Raw genomic sequence first — 16,450 nt, forward strand, 5'->3', positions numbered from 1 at the left:
CAGGAAATAAAGGAGATCATCTGTCTTCCCCGGAGGAGACAGACCCAGGCCCAGGATGGGGGCCCCTGGGGTGGGGACATGAACACCCAGGGGCCTTCTCAGGCTTAGGAAGTTAACCACCAATCACACTCTGGGCCCCCTCCAACGGAGGGGGGAGGGGAGAGACTAGAAGTATCAGGGATCAGGGTGGGACACTCCCAGAAGACACTTTCCTTTCAGGGTGCAGGGCGGCCGCAGCCTCAGCGCTCTTGATTCATTAACCCCACCCTGCCTGCCCAAGCCCTGTGAGGCGGTAGGGAAGCATCCTGCCTTCAAAGAGCCTGAGAGAAATGGGCATCTCTCCCCAGGCCCCGGCAGAAAAAATGAATGGGGGGTGGGAGGGGTCTCAGATTTTCAGGGAAGACATTTAAGCTGACCTTGAAAAATAAGGAGGATGTTGACGGGCCTGAGAAGGGGGAATAGCTTGAATAGAGGCAGGGAGAAATGGAAAACAAAGTTGTTAGGGGTGACAGACTCTCCTTGACCAAACTGGAGCTCATTCTTTAAGGCCCAGCCCTAGGCTCCTGCCTTCTTCCCCTAATTACAGCTTCCCCCATCCTTCTTCCTGCAGGGCTTCCCAGTTGCAACCAGGTGAAGCTTGTCCACACCTGACTCGGAGTGAGCACACAGGTCCTCTGTGTCCACCTCTCAGCTAGCTCCACCCTTCCCCCATCTCCCCTCCCCTTGCACCCCTGCTGGGTGACCTTGCAGTCCACTCACCCTCTCTGGGCCTCAGGTCCTCCCTCTTACCTTAGGAGGTAAGCCCTGCCTCATGAGAGCACTTCAGGCTGCAAAAGACCAGTGGCTATGAGGTCTAAAATGTATGGTGTTATGAGGGGGTGTGGTGCAGAGTGGGGACAGAAGGAGAGGAGAGATGTCTCTCGTTGAAATGGGAAGAACAGTCTTTGGCTTTAGAAAGACCTGGCTTGAGTTACACCTTGGACAAGTCACTTAAGTCCTGCCTCTGAGCTCTGGGTGGAGAAAGTAATGCTTGCCTTAAAGAATTGTGGTGAACCTGAGAAATATTTGGGGAGGATTAAGACAGGGTATTCGACTGGTCCTCAGCAGGTCATCAGACATGGGGCTTGTTACTGTCTCACCCAAGGACTCTTCTTTTTAAACTGAAGTATAATTGACTTGCAATATTATATTAGTTTCAGGTGTACAACATAATGATTCAGTAAATTCCGAATTGATCACCATGATAAGTCTAGTTACCATCTGGCACCGTACAAAGTGATTACAATATGATGGACTATATTATTGACTACATTCCCTGTGCTGTTATTTATTTTAGAGCTGGAAGTTTGTCCCTCTTAATCTCCGTCACCTATTTTGCCCATTCCCCGCCCCCTCCCTGCAACCACAACTTTGTTCTCTGCATCTATTAGTCTGTTTCCGTCTTATTATGTTTGTTCATTTGTTTTGTTCTCTTAGATTCACCATATAAATAAAATCATATGGTGTTTGCCTTTCTCTGTCTGATTTACTTCACTTACATGATAACCTCTAGGTTCATCCATGTTGTCACAAACAGTAAGATTCTTCCTTATGGCTGAGTAATATTCGTGTGTGTGTGTGTGTGTGTGTGTGTGTGTGTACCACGTCTTTATCCATTCATCTATGAATGGACACTTAAGTTGCTTCTATACAAGGATTATTTTTTTTAATTTTTATTTTATATTAGAGTATAATCGATTTATAATATTGTGTTAGTTTCAGGGGTACAGCAAAGTGATTCAGTTATACTATACGTATATCCATTCTTTTTCAGATTCTTTTCCCATATAGATTATAGAATATTGAGTAGAGTTCCCTGTGTTATACAGTAGGTCCTTGCTGATTATCTATTTTTATATATAGTAGTGTGTATACGTAAGGATTCTTAACTTGAGGCTCAATTAAGTCCCCTCCTTACCCCACCCCAGGACTCCAGAACCCCTGCAGCTGCCAGAAATTATATGTATAATGACCGTAGCTTTCAACAAACTCTCAGAGTCTGAGTCACTATTTACTCCAACTTCCTGTCTTAGCAATGAAGCAATGGACCCAGAGAGGGAAAAGGATTTGCCCAATATCACAGAGCAGATAAGAGGGAAAGCTAGAACCAGCATCCCAAGGTCAAGAGGCCCCTCACCCCCATGGCTCACCATCATTCTGGAGATGGGAGGGATGTGAGAGGAGAGGGACAGGTTGTGAGGGTCAGGACCCCTGCCCAGGGTAAATAAGGATCCTCCCATGCATTGGTAAGACGAGGGACCTACCCACACTTCTCTGGAACCCTGGGCAGTTCATGGCCTCAAACCTCCTCTCCACTAAGCATGGGAAACTATACATTTTTACTTCTGTTTTAAGTTGTTGGTCATCCCTCAGGGAGCTCCAGGGCTAGAACCACCCTTCAGAGCTGTCCCACCTTAACCGAGGGAGTGGGCCTTTCTGCCTGCCCCATCCCTGCTCAATCAACCAGACTTTGAATATGGGCTGACCTAAGGAAGGGGCACAATCTCGGGCCAAATATTCCTCAGATTCACCACTTTCTCCTTTCTTTCAGTGCCACAGAGCCCATCAACCCTTCCCCAAAACCCTTGCCCACTTCTCTGTGCCCACTAGTTCAGTTAGTCTGTTCTCCACCCTTCAGCCAGAGCAGTCTTCAGAATGTAAGTCAGATTTGATCAGTCCAATCAGACTGCACCATTGCCCTCCCCGCACCCCACGCTGCTGAAGTGGCTTTCTACTGTACTTGGGGTAAAACCAAAACTCCCTGATAAGGCCAAGGCCTCCCACCCTCATCTCCCACCACCTTCCTCTCACCCTGCTGCCTCCTCTTGTGGTCCTTGCTGTCCCCAGAGCCTTTAGCTATGCAGCCCTTTTTTTTCTGGAATGTTCTTCCCTCTCTTTGCTTATTAACTCATCCACCAGCTCTGAGCCCAGGTGTCCCTTCCTGGCATCTCAACCATCTAGCTCTCTGCACCTCCAATGAGGATCGTCATCCCACTTGCCCCTTTGAGTGATATACTTGACTAATGTTTATCTCACCACTAGACTGTAAGCCCCTTGAGGGCAGGGACTGTGCTTTTCTCTGCTCACCATTGTTCCCATAACGCAACAGTAGATAATATTTGGGACTTCCCTGGTGGCGCAGTGGTTAAGAATCCACCTGCCAATGCAGGGGACGTGGGTTCAATCCTTGCTCCAGGAAGATCCCACAGGCCGCGGAGCAACAAAGCCCGTGGGCCCCAACTACTGAGCCCGCGTGCCACAACTACTGAAGCCCATGAGCCTAGAGCCCGTGCTCTGCAACAAGAGAAGCCACCACAGTGAGAAGCCCGCACACCACAACGAAGAGTAGCCCCCGCTCACCGCAACTAGAGAAAGCCCGCGCCCAGCAAGGAAGACCCAACGCAGCCAAAAATTTTTAATTAATAATTTTTAAAACACAGTAGATAATACTGGCTGAGCGCTATCTGGATTCTAGAGGAAGCCAAACTGCCTCTAACAGTTCCCTACCTACAGAAGTGCTCATTAAAAGTGACTGATTAAATGAACCTCAGGTAAGTCCCTCCAGGTGGTCCCTGACCTCTCTGAGGTGGGAAACTCCAGAAGGGAAGTCTGGAGACATCTACATTCCCTTTAGGAGGCAGATGAACCATTAAGGGATTAAATGGGGTAGTGTGTGTCCATGGCTTAGGGCCATCTGGGAGAGGATTCTGGAGCAGGGAGAGGAACAGTAGAGAGAGGGCCTTGGGGAGGAAGGGCATCTCCTACTTGGGAAGTAGGGAAGGCCTCCTAACCCCAATCCTTCCTCTGGGGGAGGAGGCTTTGGGAGGTGAGACAATGTAGTGATGGAGAATTTAGACGTAGGGTTCAGCCGATAGACCAGAATTATAGCTGTGTGACCTTGTGTAAGCTTCTTAACCTCTCTGAGCCTTGCTTGCCTCACCTGAGAACCATAAGATGGTGTCCATTTGTAGGAGACTGGTTAAGTAAACCCATTCTTCAACAGTCTGACACAAAGTTAAATGTGCTAGCTCAAGATAGCTAAAGTGGGGCTTCCCTGGTGGCGCAGTGGTTGAGAGTCCACCTGCCGATGCTAAGGGGACGTGGGTTCGTGCCCCAGTCCAGGAGGATCCTACATGCCGTGGAGCAGCTGGGCCCGTGAGCCATGGCCGCTGAGCCTGCGCTCCGCAACGAGAGAGGCCACAACAGTGAGAGGCATGAGTATTTATTATCTGTGTGACTGGGAGCAAGTTAATACATCTGTCTAAACCTCAGTTTGATCTTCTTTTTTTTTTTTTTTTGCGGTACGCGGGCCTCTCGCTGTTGTGGCCTCTCTCGTTGCGGAGCGCAGGCTCAGCGGCCATGGCTCACGGGCCCAGCCGCTCCGCGGCATGTGGGATCTTCCCGGACCGGGGCACGAACCCGCGTCCCCTGCATCGGCAAGCAGACTCTCAACCGCTGTGCCACCAGGGAAGCCCTGATCATCTATTATGTGGGAGTGATTATCAAATGTAGCTCACAAGGTTAGCGAGAAGTTTGAATGAGTCTAAATTCATAAAGGACTGTATCAGACACGTCTTATTGAGTGTTAGCCACCATCATCCATAAGTGGACCCCTATGGCCATTTAAATAATCAAATAGGATAATATCTGTTCATTCACTCAATCAGTAAATATTTATTAAGTATCTGCTATGTGCCAGGAACTATTCTAGGCACTAGGGCTACTGCAGTGATGAAAACACTGCAAAAATAGGAGGCAGATGGATCCCCCCCCAACCCCCTGTCCTTGTGGAGCTTATATTCTCATAAATGACCTAGTACATTAGTAAGTGATACATGTTACAAAAAAATAATAAAGTGTACAAGGAAGATGGGAAATGGCGGATCGCCATCTTAATCCAGTAGTCAGGGTAAATCCCACTGGAAGGTGACATCTAGCCAAACTGTGACAAAGGTGAGCAAGCAAGTCATGCGGATACCTGGGGTTAGAGCTCTCAGGCAGAGGAAGAGCGACTGCTCTCAGATAGCCTTGGTGTTGACAAGGGACAGTCAGGAGGCTAGACGGGCTGCAACAGAATGAGCAACGGAGGAGGAACAGGAAGTGAGTCCACAAAGAGACCACACACGGCTCCTGGGCCACTGCAAGGATGCTGCCTTTCACTCGGAGCAAGATGGGATTCCTTGGAGGAATACAGGACCAGGATCACTCTGCTACTGTGTGGAGGAGAGACTGGGTGGGGGGGCAAGGATGGAGGAGAGAGGGACCAGTTAGGGTTCTCTTGCAATAATCTAGATAATGAATGATGGTGGCGCAGACCCAGGCAGCAGCAAAGATGGTGAGAATTGGTCAGATATTGACTCAATGGGATTTGTTGGTGGGTGGGATATAGGGTTTGAGAGCAGGGGAAAACTCACGGATGTCTGAGGTTTAGAGTCTGAGCAACTGGAAAAATGGAGGTGAAATGGGGAAGATGGCAGGAGGTGAAGCGTTAGGGGCTTAAGTCAGGAGTTGTTTTAGACAGTTTCGGTTTGAGACATCGGTCAAACATCTGATGGAGATGGCAAGCAAGCAATTTGATAAGAAATCTGGAGTTCAAGGCATGACTCAGGCTAGAGACATAAAATCGGGCGTTGTCAGTATAGGGGTGGTATAAAGCCTGGATGAGATCACCGAGGGTGTAAGTGTAGACAGAGAAAAGTTCGAGGACAAGGCCAGGGACATGACAATATTCAGAGGTCAGGGAGGAGAGGAGGAGACAGCAAAAGAGCTGAAGAGATAGGAGGAAAAACCCAGGAGAGTACTAGCCCCGGAAGCCTCGTGCAGGATGCCTGCCTGGGGGACAGAGCCATCGGCTGGTGGCGTAAGGGGACTACTGACAGGTGGCCTTGGATCTGAACACAGGGAGATCATCGGTGGCCTTCATAAGAGCAAGTATGGAAGACTGTCTCGTATACGTTAAATCAAAACACCCAGGTGTAATACAGTGTGGATGGTAGGCTGCCACTGAGTAAAAAACGTAGGGGACCACATATCCATGTATATATTTGCGTGGACAGAGAATGTCTGTTTTCTGAAAAGATACACAAAAAACAGTGGCTGCTTTTAGGAAGAGGAACTGGGAAAAGGAGGTTCCTACAGAGAGGAATCATATTTCATCGCATATTCGTTAAGTGATTAAAATATTTTTCATCAAATTTATATTGCTTTTTCAACTAAACATAGTTATAAAAAGGAAAAACACAAGGATATTATGAAATGAGAAATATATATAAGGTGCTGACCTATAACAGAAGTCCAGTAAATGTCCATTTCCTGTTGAAAGGTTTGTTTACAGAAAGGGAAACTTCCAAGGCACTCCTGTGGGTCGGCTTGTCTTCACCAAGATGATAATGAATCCGGATTTTTTGCCAGTATGCATCTTTTGAAAATAACATTTTCCAATAATTAGTGTTATCATACTTTAAAACATGAAGAACAAAGAAATAAAACTAAACAAAAACAGGAAAAACAATTTCTTAATGACATCTAAAACTTGATCCATATTTAAATATCCCTATTTGCCTCTATGAGTTTTCTTTATGACTGGTTTGTCCAAACCAGGGTCCAGACCAAGGCCTTGCGTTGCCTTTGGTTGTGATGTCTCTTGAGCTCTTCTGACCTCAACCAACTCCCCTCGTGAAAGACACTGCGTTGATTGTCCTACAGAAGGACCAACTTTCTGGGATTGTTCAGTGTCTTCCTCGTGGTACCATTTAGCTTGTCCGTCTATCTCTCCATTTCTTGGAAACTAGAAGTTAGATCTAAAATCTTGATTAGATTCAAGTTAAAAGCTTTGGGCTGAAATGCATTATAGATGGTGTTATGTTTACCAGAAAATGCATAAGGTCCTCTTGTGCTGAGATGCTTACATATGTTTCCACCCACATAACCACAGCCCAAATCAAGACTGAGAACATTCCTAGCTCCCCAACGGGCTCCCTCGCATGCCCCCTCCCAGATAACAGCCCACACACAAAGGAAACCTCTATTCTGACTTTCTTCACGCAGATGAGTTGGGCCTGCTTCAGTACTCCATATAAGCAGCGTCTTATAATATGAACTCTTTCACTCAACATTATCTGTGATATGCACACATATTTTTGTGGGTATCAAGGTTTTTCCCCCGTTATTGTCTTATTTCATTAGATGAATATGCCACAATTTTGTTGTCCATTCCCTTGCTGATAGACTTCCTAATGGTTTTAACACCAATAGATAATTTTGCCAGAATTGTTGATTTCCTTGAAGACTGCAGAACTGATCAGACTCTAAATCAGCTCTCATTGCCAGAAAAAAGCGGCATAGGAGAGATTTAAACTGACATGCAGGTCTAGTGGGAGAGAGATGATTCAATTCAAGAGATGTTCCTTTAGAGTATACACAGCTACTGAGACCATGAAACTGGTTCTCAAAGAACTCCCCAGTACATTGCTTTACGGACTTCTACAGCCACCTGCAAAGAAGGGTGTGTTCTCCCCGTCTTGATACTGAATGAGGACCCTGATGGGCAAAGTGCCCAGCTGCAGGCCACACAGCGATGGCAGAGTGGGGCCTGCTGCCTCCTGCTGGGCTCTCCCCACCATTCCCTGTTGCTGTGGGAAGAAGCAGAGAGGTCTAGGACAGGAACCCTCTTCTCAAGACCTCCGGTGGAAAGAAGGAAGGAAACACTCAGAGAAACGAGGCAGTGCAATCGAGTTTTGCAATGCGGGTGGCTGCAGCAACATGCCCTTTGTACAGGCCAATAAACCGAGGCAGAGGGAGAAAGCCAGCAGCATCCAGCTCTGCCTGTGACCTGAGCAAAGCCAAGTTCCAAGGATTGCGAGGCCAAAGTCTCCTTGGGCGATGCCAGCTCTCTGCTCACACCATTATATTCATGCCCAAAGCCAAAGTGGTGAAAAAGCAGGGACCAGGCCTGTGCATGGGGATTTGTCTCCATGATGCCCCCCTTCTATGACATCTGTTCTCCTTCCAAGGCCTGGGAAATGTCCCTCTCAAAGCCATCAGTAACCTCCATGCCAAACATTAGCGACATTCCTTTAGTCCTCTGTGGCACTTAGAAAACACAGCTATTGACTAGCCATATTAAGCAATGCCACCCACAGCCCACCCCTGGCAGCCCCAGGAGCCCCAGTGACATCCACCCTCTGGGGTCATGGGGAAAGAGGCCCCTGGTGGCCTCTCGGGTCCTAAATTGCTTTTCCTGGCACAGTCCTGCCCTCTGCGCTCTGTCAGAGGCCTGCAAAGGGACCTCACTTTACAAGAACCCAAGATTTAAAAGGAAAAGTATAAACAAGCTCACAACCCACGTGTCTCAGCAGTTGACGCTTTCCCAGGCCAACCTTGGGTCTAGAACATGAGTCCATCTACAGCAGCGAGTCTCAAACACCGCTTCCAAGCACACGTCAATTGCAGAAAGGGAAGCATACACACGACCCAAGAGCTGTGTGCTTCTTCAACTCCAACGAGCACACGATCACCTGGATCTTGTTCAAGTGCATGTTCCGATTCACTGGGCCTGGGGCAGGGCCTGAGACCCTGCATTTCCAGCCAGCGATGCTGTTGCTGCTGGTCAGCATGCCACTCTGACAAGACACTATAAACTGTAATGAAACACAGACGGCTGTACTTAGAATCGCTGAAGAGATTTTAACAATAAATACCTCTGTCTGCGCCCTACCCCAGACCAATGGATCAGAATTCTTGATGAGGGGAAGGGAACATGGAGAGAGAGTGAGACTCAAAAATAAATGAGTGGCACCTAGCATAGACCATGATGACAATGTACAGTGAAACGAAGAGTATAATTTTAAAACCCTGTTCCTCTAAGACCAACATAAAGAAATCCAAGAAATTAGAGTCTGAGAGAGAGAGAGAGAGAGAGAGAGAGAGAGAGAGAGGAGAGAGAGAGAGGAGTCTTCCCCAAGATATTTGGATGCACGCGGGGCTTGAACACTATACCAAGATACAGAAAGAAATGAATCACAAAATTATCATCATCATTTATAATCAGGTACCCAATATTCTTTACAGTTTAAAAGAATAATAGCTACTATGCACGCATTTTATAAGTCTCCTTATATATGTATAGATGCAGTACACGTGCAGGATCACTGTCAGTCCTTGTAAGAGCCCTACGCTGGGTTCACACTTATTTCCTCCCATTTTACACCCGAGGAAGCTGAGGGGCAGGGAGATTAAGGAATTGCCCCAAGGTCGGTGTGACTGGTGAGGCTGGAGCTGAACTTGGCCTCATGCTGTAAACCCACCACTGGTTTTTGTACAGCCCATGAGCTGGGAATGGTTCTTCCATTTTTAAATGGTTGGGGAAAAAAGTCCAAAGAAGAAGAATTCATGTCATGTGAAAATTACACGAAATTCAGATTTCAGTGTGTACAAATCAAGGTTTATTGGCACGCAGCCACACCCATTCTTTTCTGTCTTGTCCATGGCTGCTTTCCTGTAGCAACAGAGTTGAATGATTGTGACAGGGACCGTATGGCCAGCAAAGCTGAAAACGTTTACATCTGGCCTTTTCCAGAAAAGCTTTGCTGACCTCTGCTCTGAATGGTTACCCCGTTTATAAATTCTCTGCTTTTCTTTTTTTATACTTAAATGAGCGCTGTTTTTATCCTAAAACTACTAAATTCGAGCATGTATAAAGTAGCTTTTATAGGGTCATATTAACAATAAACTAATTGTCTGAGATTTCTGGAGGATGAATTCAAGCCCATGAATACAAACGTATTCAGTGTTCAGATGTGTGAGGCCATAAAAACATTTACAACAAAAGGAAATCTTAACCTTTCTCATATATGGGTATGTAGCAACTGGAGGCTAGACCAGGCCTGGAAGAGGCTAGACCAGGCCTGGAAGAGGTAAGCAGCTGACTAAGAAAATCAAAATGACAAACTAAAGAGGGTGAAGTACCCACCAAGTTATTTCCATGTGTTTGTAGGATATATGAAACATTCATTTAGCAAATATCTCTTGAGGCCAATTACATACTCTGGGGAGTCAGAAGAAAGAAACACAGAATTTGGCTTCAAGAAGCTCATGATCTAGTAGGAAAATCAGGCGAGTATGTACAGAGCTGTATGAGACCATGAGAAGTGGATATCCTGGCAGGCATCCTGGAGGAGGTGAGTCTAGAGTGGTGAATTAGCAGGTACTACATAGAAGTGTGGCTGTAAGACTCTCAAGGGCAGGCTTTGTGTGTTTCTCAGCTCCGTATTCCAACTGCTCTGTTGCAGGGCTGTGCCTGGCACCTGAGAGGCATTTCTTAAATATTTTTAATTCATCAGAAGGTAGGGAAGGAAGATGAGAGAATCACAGTGTAGGCCTCTGGGAGATAACCTTGGGTAGATTCTGGATTCTGCCTGGCTACCTGGGAAGATAGGGAGGATCGTGGAAGACTTTTCAGCTTTGTTTTAATGATAAAATGAATATACATTTATTAAAGGACATTTGGAAAAAGGAAACTATGGAAGAAAAAATTACCTAACAATCAGGATTAGCATTTATTTCCTTCCAGTGTCTTTTCTCTCAACAGGTAACAAGTTTTTATTTTAATTTCGTGTCCTGCTTTTGCCTCTCTCATCGTCAGACTTTAAGCATCCTCTATGTTGTAACAGCCTTAAGAATCATTGGTTTTAACGACTGCCTAGTTGTCTGGTGACGAGACCATCAACTCACGTAACTAATCCCCTGATATTGGACCTGAGCTATTCTCTGGTTTTCAATCTTATTGTGAGGATTCAGCAATTCTCTTACGTACAGCACTGCCATGAACGTGTTAGCAATTATTATAGATAGTTCTGGATGAATGTCTTTATCCCTAAAGCTTACTTATGATTTTGTCCTTGGAAATGAGGGGAATAATGGGTTCAAACTCCTTCAGTATCAAAAAGTCAAAAGTATTTCCCAAAGGCTGCAACTGACTTCAAACTTCCTGGGCAGCTTTTAAAATGGTAATACCTACTCAGAAGCAGCCTTCTCAGTTTTTCAGCTGTTTTTTAGTGCAAAGGGGCTGAGTTTTCATATGTAAATGACATCAGGTGCTAAGTCTCTGAGTTACCTGCACGAAGTCCTTCTTTGACAGGTGCTGACTCCCTTTTAAGACACCAGTCAGACCCCAGTTGTTTACCGTATTTACGTGCAGCCCCCAAACGTTGCCGGATCAAGCAAATAAAAATATTGTAGGTCAGTTACACTGGAATCTCGGATAAACAATGAATAATTTTTTGGTATAAGTATGTCCCAAAAAAGGATTTGTTGTTGAGATTCAAATGTAACTAGGCCTCCTGTATTTTACCGAGGTGTATCTAACCCTACCCATGAAGAGCCCATCCAACATTTGAAGCCCTCTCATTGTGAATGTGACCTTCATCTGCCCCCTGGGGTTAGTTCCTTCTGTTCTCCTGGGAGTGGGACTATCCATGTTGATTGGATGCCAAGGATCCTCTCCCCGATGCCGGATTAAGAAAGCTGGGCATGGCCTAGAGGAGCTGGCTTTGTTTGTTTTGTTGGGTAAAGATTTTGCCTGCTTATATTAGTGGGTAAATGTTTGTTTTCTTTTGGGAGAGCCAGAAATATCCAGGCAGGCCTGGCCCCAGAAGGCTTGATGGAATAGGTCAGAGCAGCTTCTTCCTTGGTGTCCTTGAGGAAAGTCCCTTATGGATTTTCAAGGCCAGTGGAAAGAGAAAAGGCATCTTAGCCTTAAGAAGCAGACAGTTGGGGGCTGAGGGGTGGGGGGTGTTCAAGCTTAAAGAGACATCAGGGACCATCTCCCCAGTGTTTTGGTGTGAAAGGACTCTAAAAGCCTGCTGGAAGCTGAGGTCACCCTGAGGAGTCCTTCTCTTCCAACTTCTGCAGTGTGAGCACTGACCTCCCTCCTGGACTCTGACCCCTGGTCAGGAGTACCAGGCATCGTTGGGACACCCAACAAGACTCTCTGTCCTCTGATTGCCCTTCAGGGAGGAGCAGATAGTCATCCCACCCTTACCCACTGGCTGGTCTTCTATCTCCAGGCCAGAATGGCCCCATTTCCTCCAGCTGGCTGTTCTCTTCTGAGCCTGCTCCAGGCTCACCTGAGCCCACCTAGGTCTGCCTGGCTGCCTTAAGGCAGAGTCAAAATCTCTTCCCTTGAGATAGATATGTCTGTTTACGTGGCCTCGTATCAAATTAGCTTTTTGGACTGGTTCTACCACACTGCCCTTCATAGATAAGGAGGCTGAGGCCAAGTACCCAGCCCAAAGTCACACAGCAAACGGGTGGCGGAACAACACCTTGAACCCGGGTCTCTGGCTCCTAAGCTGGACTTCTTTCTGCTGTCACACACAGTCCTGCCCAGAGTCTATCAGGAGGGGTATATAGCCTGGAGGCTCTACGTGTGGCTGGTGAGTGCCTGGTATTCAAAACCCAGGCCTTACGCCTGGTGGCTGCATGACATTGAGAACCTTTCCCAGCCTCTCTACTGAGGTGATTCTGCACACATTTTAATGTTGAGTTCTAGGGATGGAAATTAGGGTGATCTTGGACACCACTCATGTATCCACTCCCTCACTGAGCGCCCTCCATGTGCCAGGTGCTGTTCTGGGCACTGGAGATGTGGCATCGAAAGAAACAAAGCCCTGCCCTCCTGCAGCTCACATTCTGGTCTCAGACACAAGCAACACAAACAAAAAATGTAGACCACTGTACAAGGTCAAGGAGTGGTGTGTGCGGAGAGGAAAAATCAAAACGGGGGCCCACCTCTGGTTCTCACCCTGGACTCTTGTGCCAACTAGCGGACATTTTGACAATTTCCAGGGCTTTTTCTGCTTGTCACAATAAGGGCGGGCAGGTGCATACCAGGTGTTTAGCTGGCTGGTGCAGGCACACCAGACATCCTGCAATGTACAAGACACATGAAGCAATGAGGGGCTGAAAACTGACCTCCTCCGTGAAACTCTGGAATATCCCAGCAGACATCTATGTAGGTGAAAAATCTGCTTATAATTATATGAACCTAGAACCTAACTTGGTTTTATAAATAAGCAGCAAGTATTTTATACACAGATTTATCACTCATTGTATCTTCAGGAATTCAAGAACTATGTATACAGAAGGAAGGTTACACTATGTTTTGTTTGGGATTCCACAAAGAGTTGTTCACTGTTTTAAGAAATCACATCTCTGTGGAATCTGAGTCAACACGTTGTATCTTTGTGGCCGTCACATTTATAAGAACTCTAGGTATAAGTGCAGAGAGCTGCCAGAACATCTATTTGTTAAAATACATATTAAATATTCATTTCCTTTTATTTTTCCCTTAAATTATTGTACATTCTATTGATTTTTTTTTTTAAGTATGTGCTTAGGACTTCCCTGGTGGCGCAGTGGTTGAGAGTCCGCCTGCCAATGCAGGGGACACGGGTTCGTGCCCCGGTCTGGGAAGATCCCACATGCCGCAGAGCGGCTGGGCCCGTGAGCCATGGCCACTGAGCCTGTGCGTCCGGAGCCTGTGCTCCGCAACAGGAGAGGCCACAACAGTGAGAGGCCCGCATACCACAAAAAAAAAAAAAAAAAAAAAAAAAAAAAAAAAAAAAAAAAAAAAAAAAAAAAAAAAAAAAAAAAAGTATGTGCTTAGGTAGGTTTTATTTTATGCTTATGTGAATTTCTTTTATGCTTATAAAATGTGATAAAAGGGGGCAAATGTGCTAATGAGCAGGGGCCCTACAGGGGGAAGGAAGGAGCCATGAGCATATCTGGGGAAGAGTGTTCCAGGCAGAAGCAACAGGGTCTGTGAATGGGGGCGGGGGGTTGGTGGAGAGAAGACCCATGGAAGGGAGCCTTGTCAGCCTTGGCAAAGACCATGGACTCTGTCCCTGGCCCTAGGTCAGCGCTGAGGATTCAGGGTTGAGCTGGCAAGACAAACATGTCCCAGGGGCCAGGACCAAGCAGGAAAGGGACATAATTTAACTCCTTCTTTTTTTTTTAAAGCTCACTGTGGTTGAGTGATGGACAGTGGCTAGGAGGCTACTGCAGGCGTCCAGCCTTGACAGTGGCTTGGATTAGGGGAGGAGGCCAGGGTGGTCAGATTTGTGATGTATTTTGAAGGTAAAACCCACAGAATTTGTTGATGGAAATGTGATTGAAAAAGCACACACACACAGTAGTCAAGGACTCACTCCTCAGAGAAAGGGTGACAAAAGGAGGGAGCTGGCTAATCTATAGGGGATATTCAGCTTTCCAGTTAGGAGATGAATTTTTTTTTTTTGGTACGCGGGCCTCTCTCTGCTGTGGCCTCTCCCGTTGCGGAGCACAGGCTCCGGACGCGCAGGCTCAGCGGCCATGGCTCACGGGGCCAAGCCACTCCGCGGCATGTGGGATCCTCCCGGACCAGGGCACGAACCCGAGTCCCCTGCATCGGCAGGCGGACTCTCAACCGCTGCGCCACCAGGGAAGCCCCTAGGAGATGAATTTGAGAGAAGTTTTGCATTTTGAAAATACAAAGGATCTCTAAAAATGTAAAAAATTAAGCCTAATTAAAAAGCACTTGTTAGCATATGTTTAAGCTGGGCGGTAGGTCTGCGGGCTGGGGATTATTTTATTACTATGTCTTATCACTTACATGTGTATGTTACATATTTTTGGGGGGGCACCTGTTAAATATCACACAGTGGTACTTTTTAAAAAGCTTGGCACTGACATCTGTTGTGCGCCCAGGACTCTATTTCCCGGACAAAGACAGAACTAGCCAGAGCATGGGTAGCGTCAGACCAACAGGTGGAGGTCAAGAGAACACTGAAGTGAGAGGTCAAGGGCTCAGAGCAGGATAATGGAGCCGGTGGAGCTGGACTTCAAGGGCTCAAGCTCTGGCCTTGATGTTTGTCACGTGACCTTGGGCAGGTTCACTCACTTCTCTAAGATTATATGGGTTTTTTGTTTATTTATTTATTTATTTTTGGCTGTGTTGGGTCTTCGTTGCTGTGCGCGGGCTTTCTCTAGTTGCAGCGAGCAGGGGCTACTCTTCGTTGCAGTGTGTGGGCTTCTCATTGCAGTGGCTTCTCTTGTCGAGGAGCACGGGCTCTAGGCACGTGGGCTTCAGTAGCTGCGGCACACGGGCTCAGCAGTTGTGGTTCACAGGCGTAGCTGCTCTGCGGCACGTGTGATCTTCCCAGACCAGGGCTCGAACCCATGTCCCCTGCATTGGCAGGTGGATTATTAACCACTGTGCCACCAGGGAAGTCCTCACTCACGTCTCCAAAACTCAGTATCCTCATCTGTAAAGTAAGGACCATCACAGCGCCTCCCCCTAATATTACCGCGAGGACTAAAAAGAGATAATACATGCAAAGCCACCAGCACAATGCCTGGCAGGGATGCCGCTTTTGTGGTTGCTGCTGTACTTGAGGATGGAATCAGAAGATGAGAAGGGTGTTAGCTGGATGCTCTTGAAGAACAGCTACCTGGGCGCCGGGCTCCCCAGTAAGTATAGGAGTCCCCACCCAGGGCTCTTGCTGGAGAAGCATCCAGTTTTCATGCTTCCAGCATCCTCCTTCAAAGGCGTCCTGCAGTCCAGGCCCTTTGACTAGCACCTTCTTTCTTCAAGCAGAAGGCAAATCCAATCTCAGCTTCCCTGTGGCCCAGAGTTAAGGGGGAAATGTTTTCTCCAGAAGGTCACTTCGTTCTGTACCTATAAGCAAGCTAAACGGGAGGCCAAATTATAATGAGGAGGCTATTTGATGAGCAGGGGGAAGTAAAGGGATTGATAATATCTTAAGATGTGCATCTGGTCTCTTCCCCCTCCCCTTGGTCAGGCTGGGGCCATGGTAGGGCCAGGCTCGAGGAGGGACCTGAGTGGTCGAGGGATTGGTACATACAGGCGGACCAAGCAAACATGGAAATAGTGTGGAGACAATGGGATCCAGTTTCTCACCATCAGAGAAGAGAGTAATGTCTGATGGAAAAGAGGGAGTGCCCGCTCGGGCAGCACATACACTAAAATTGGAACAATACAGAGATTAGCGTGGCCTCTGCGCAAGTATGGCATGCAAGTGGTCCATAGTGAAAAAAAAAAAAAAAGGCTGGGGGGACTCCCCTGACAGTCCAGTGGTTAAAACTCCACGCTTCCAATGCTGGAGGTAGGGGTTCAATCCCTGGTCGGGGAACTAAGATCCCATAAGCTGCATGGCGAAATAATTGAAGTATACAAAATGTAACATTTAACTCTGCAATACAATTATAAAAAAAAAAAGAAAGAAAAAGAAAAGAAAAGAGGAGAAGACTAGAGTAAACCCTGAGTGTTAAATTGGAATTAGAAATGTTGGTGTAAACTCATGGTTTTTAAATGGATGTATAGGTGCAGGAGTTTGTATTAGATGCATGTATT

At 46.8% G+C, this 16,450-nt stretch overlaps 1 non-coding gene across 1 annotated transcript; it reads left to right on the forward strand.

Moving 5' to 3' along the window:
* Window positions 1-16,035: 16,035 nt before the first annotated feature.
* Window positions 16,036-16,141, forward strand: LOC112410062 (U6 spliceosomal RNA). The gene has a single exon (XR_003005319.1). It is a non-coding gene; the product is annotated as a U6 spliceosomal RNA (small nuclear RNA).
* The last annotated feature ends 309 nt before the right edge of the window (window positions 16,142-16,450 follow it).

This window comes from Neophocaena asiaeorientalis, unplaced genomic scaffold (genome assembly GCF_003031525.2).
Source record: "Neophocaena asiaeorientalis asiaeorientalis breed wild unplaced genomic scaffold, Neophocaena_asiaeorientalis_V1.1 scaffold476, whole genome shotgun sequence".
In the NCBI taxonomy this organism is placed as follows: Eukaryota; Metazoa; Chordata; class Mammalia; order Artiodactyla; family Phocoenidae; genus Neophocaena; species Neophocaena asiaeorientalis.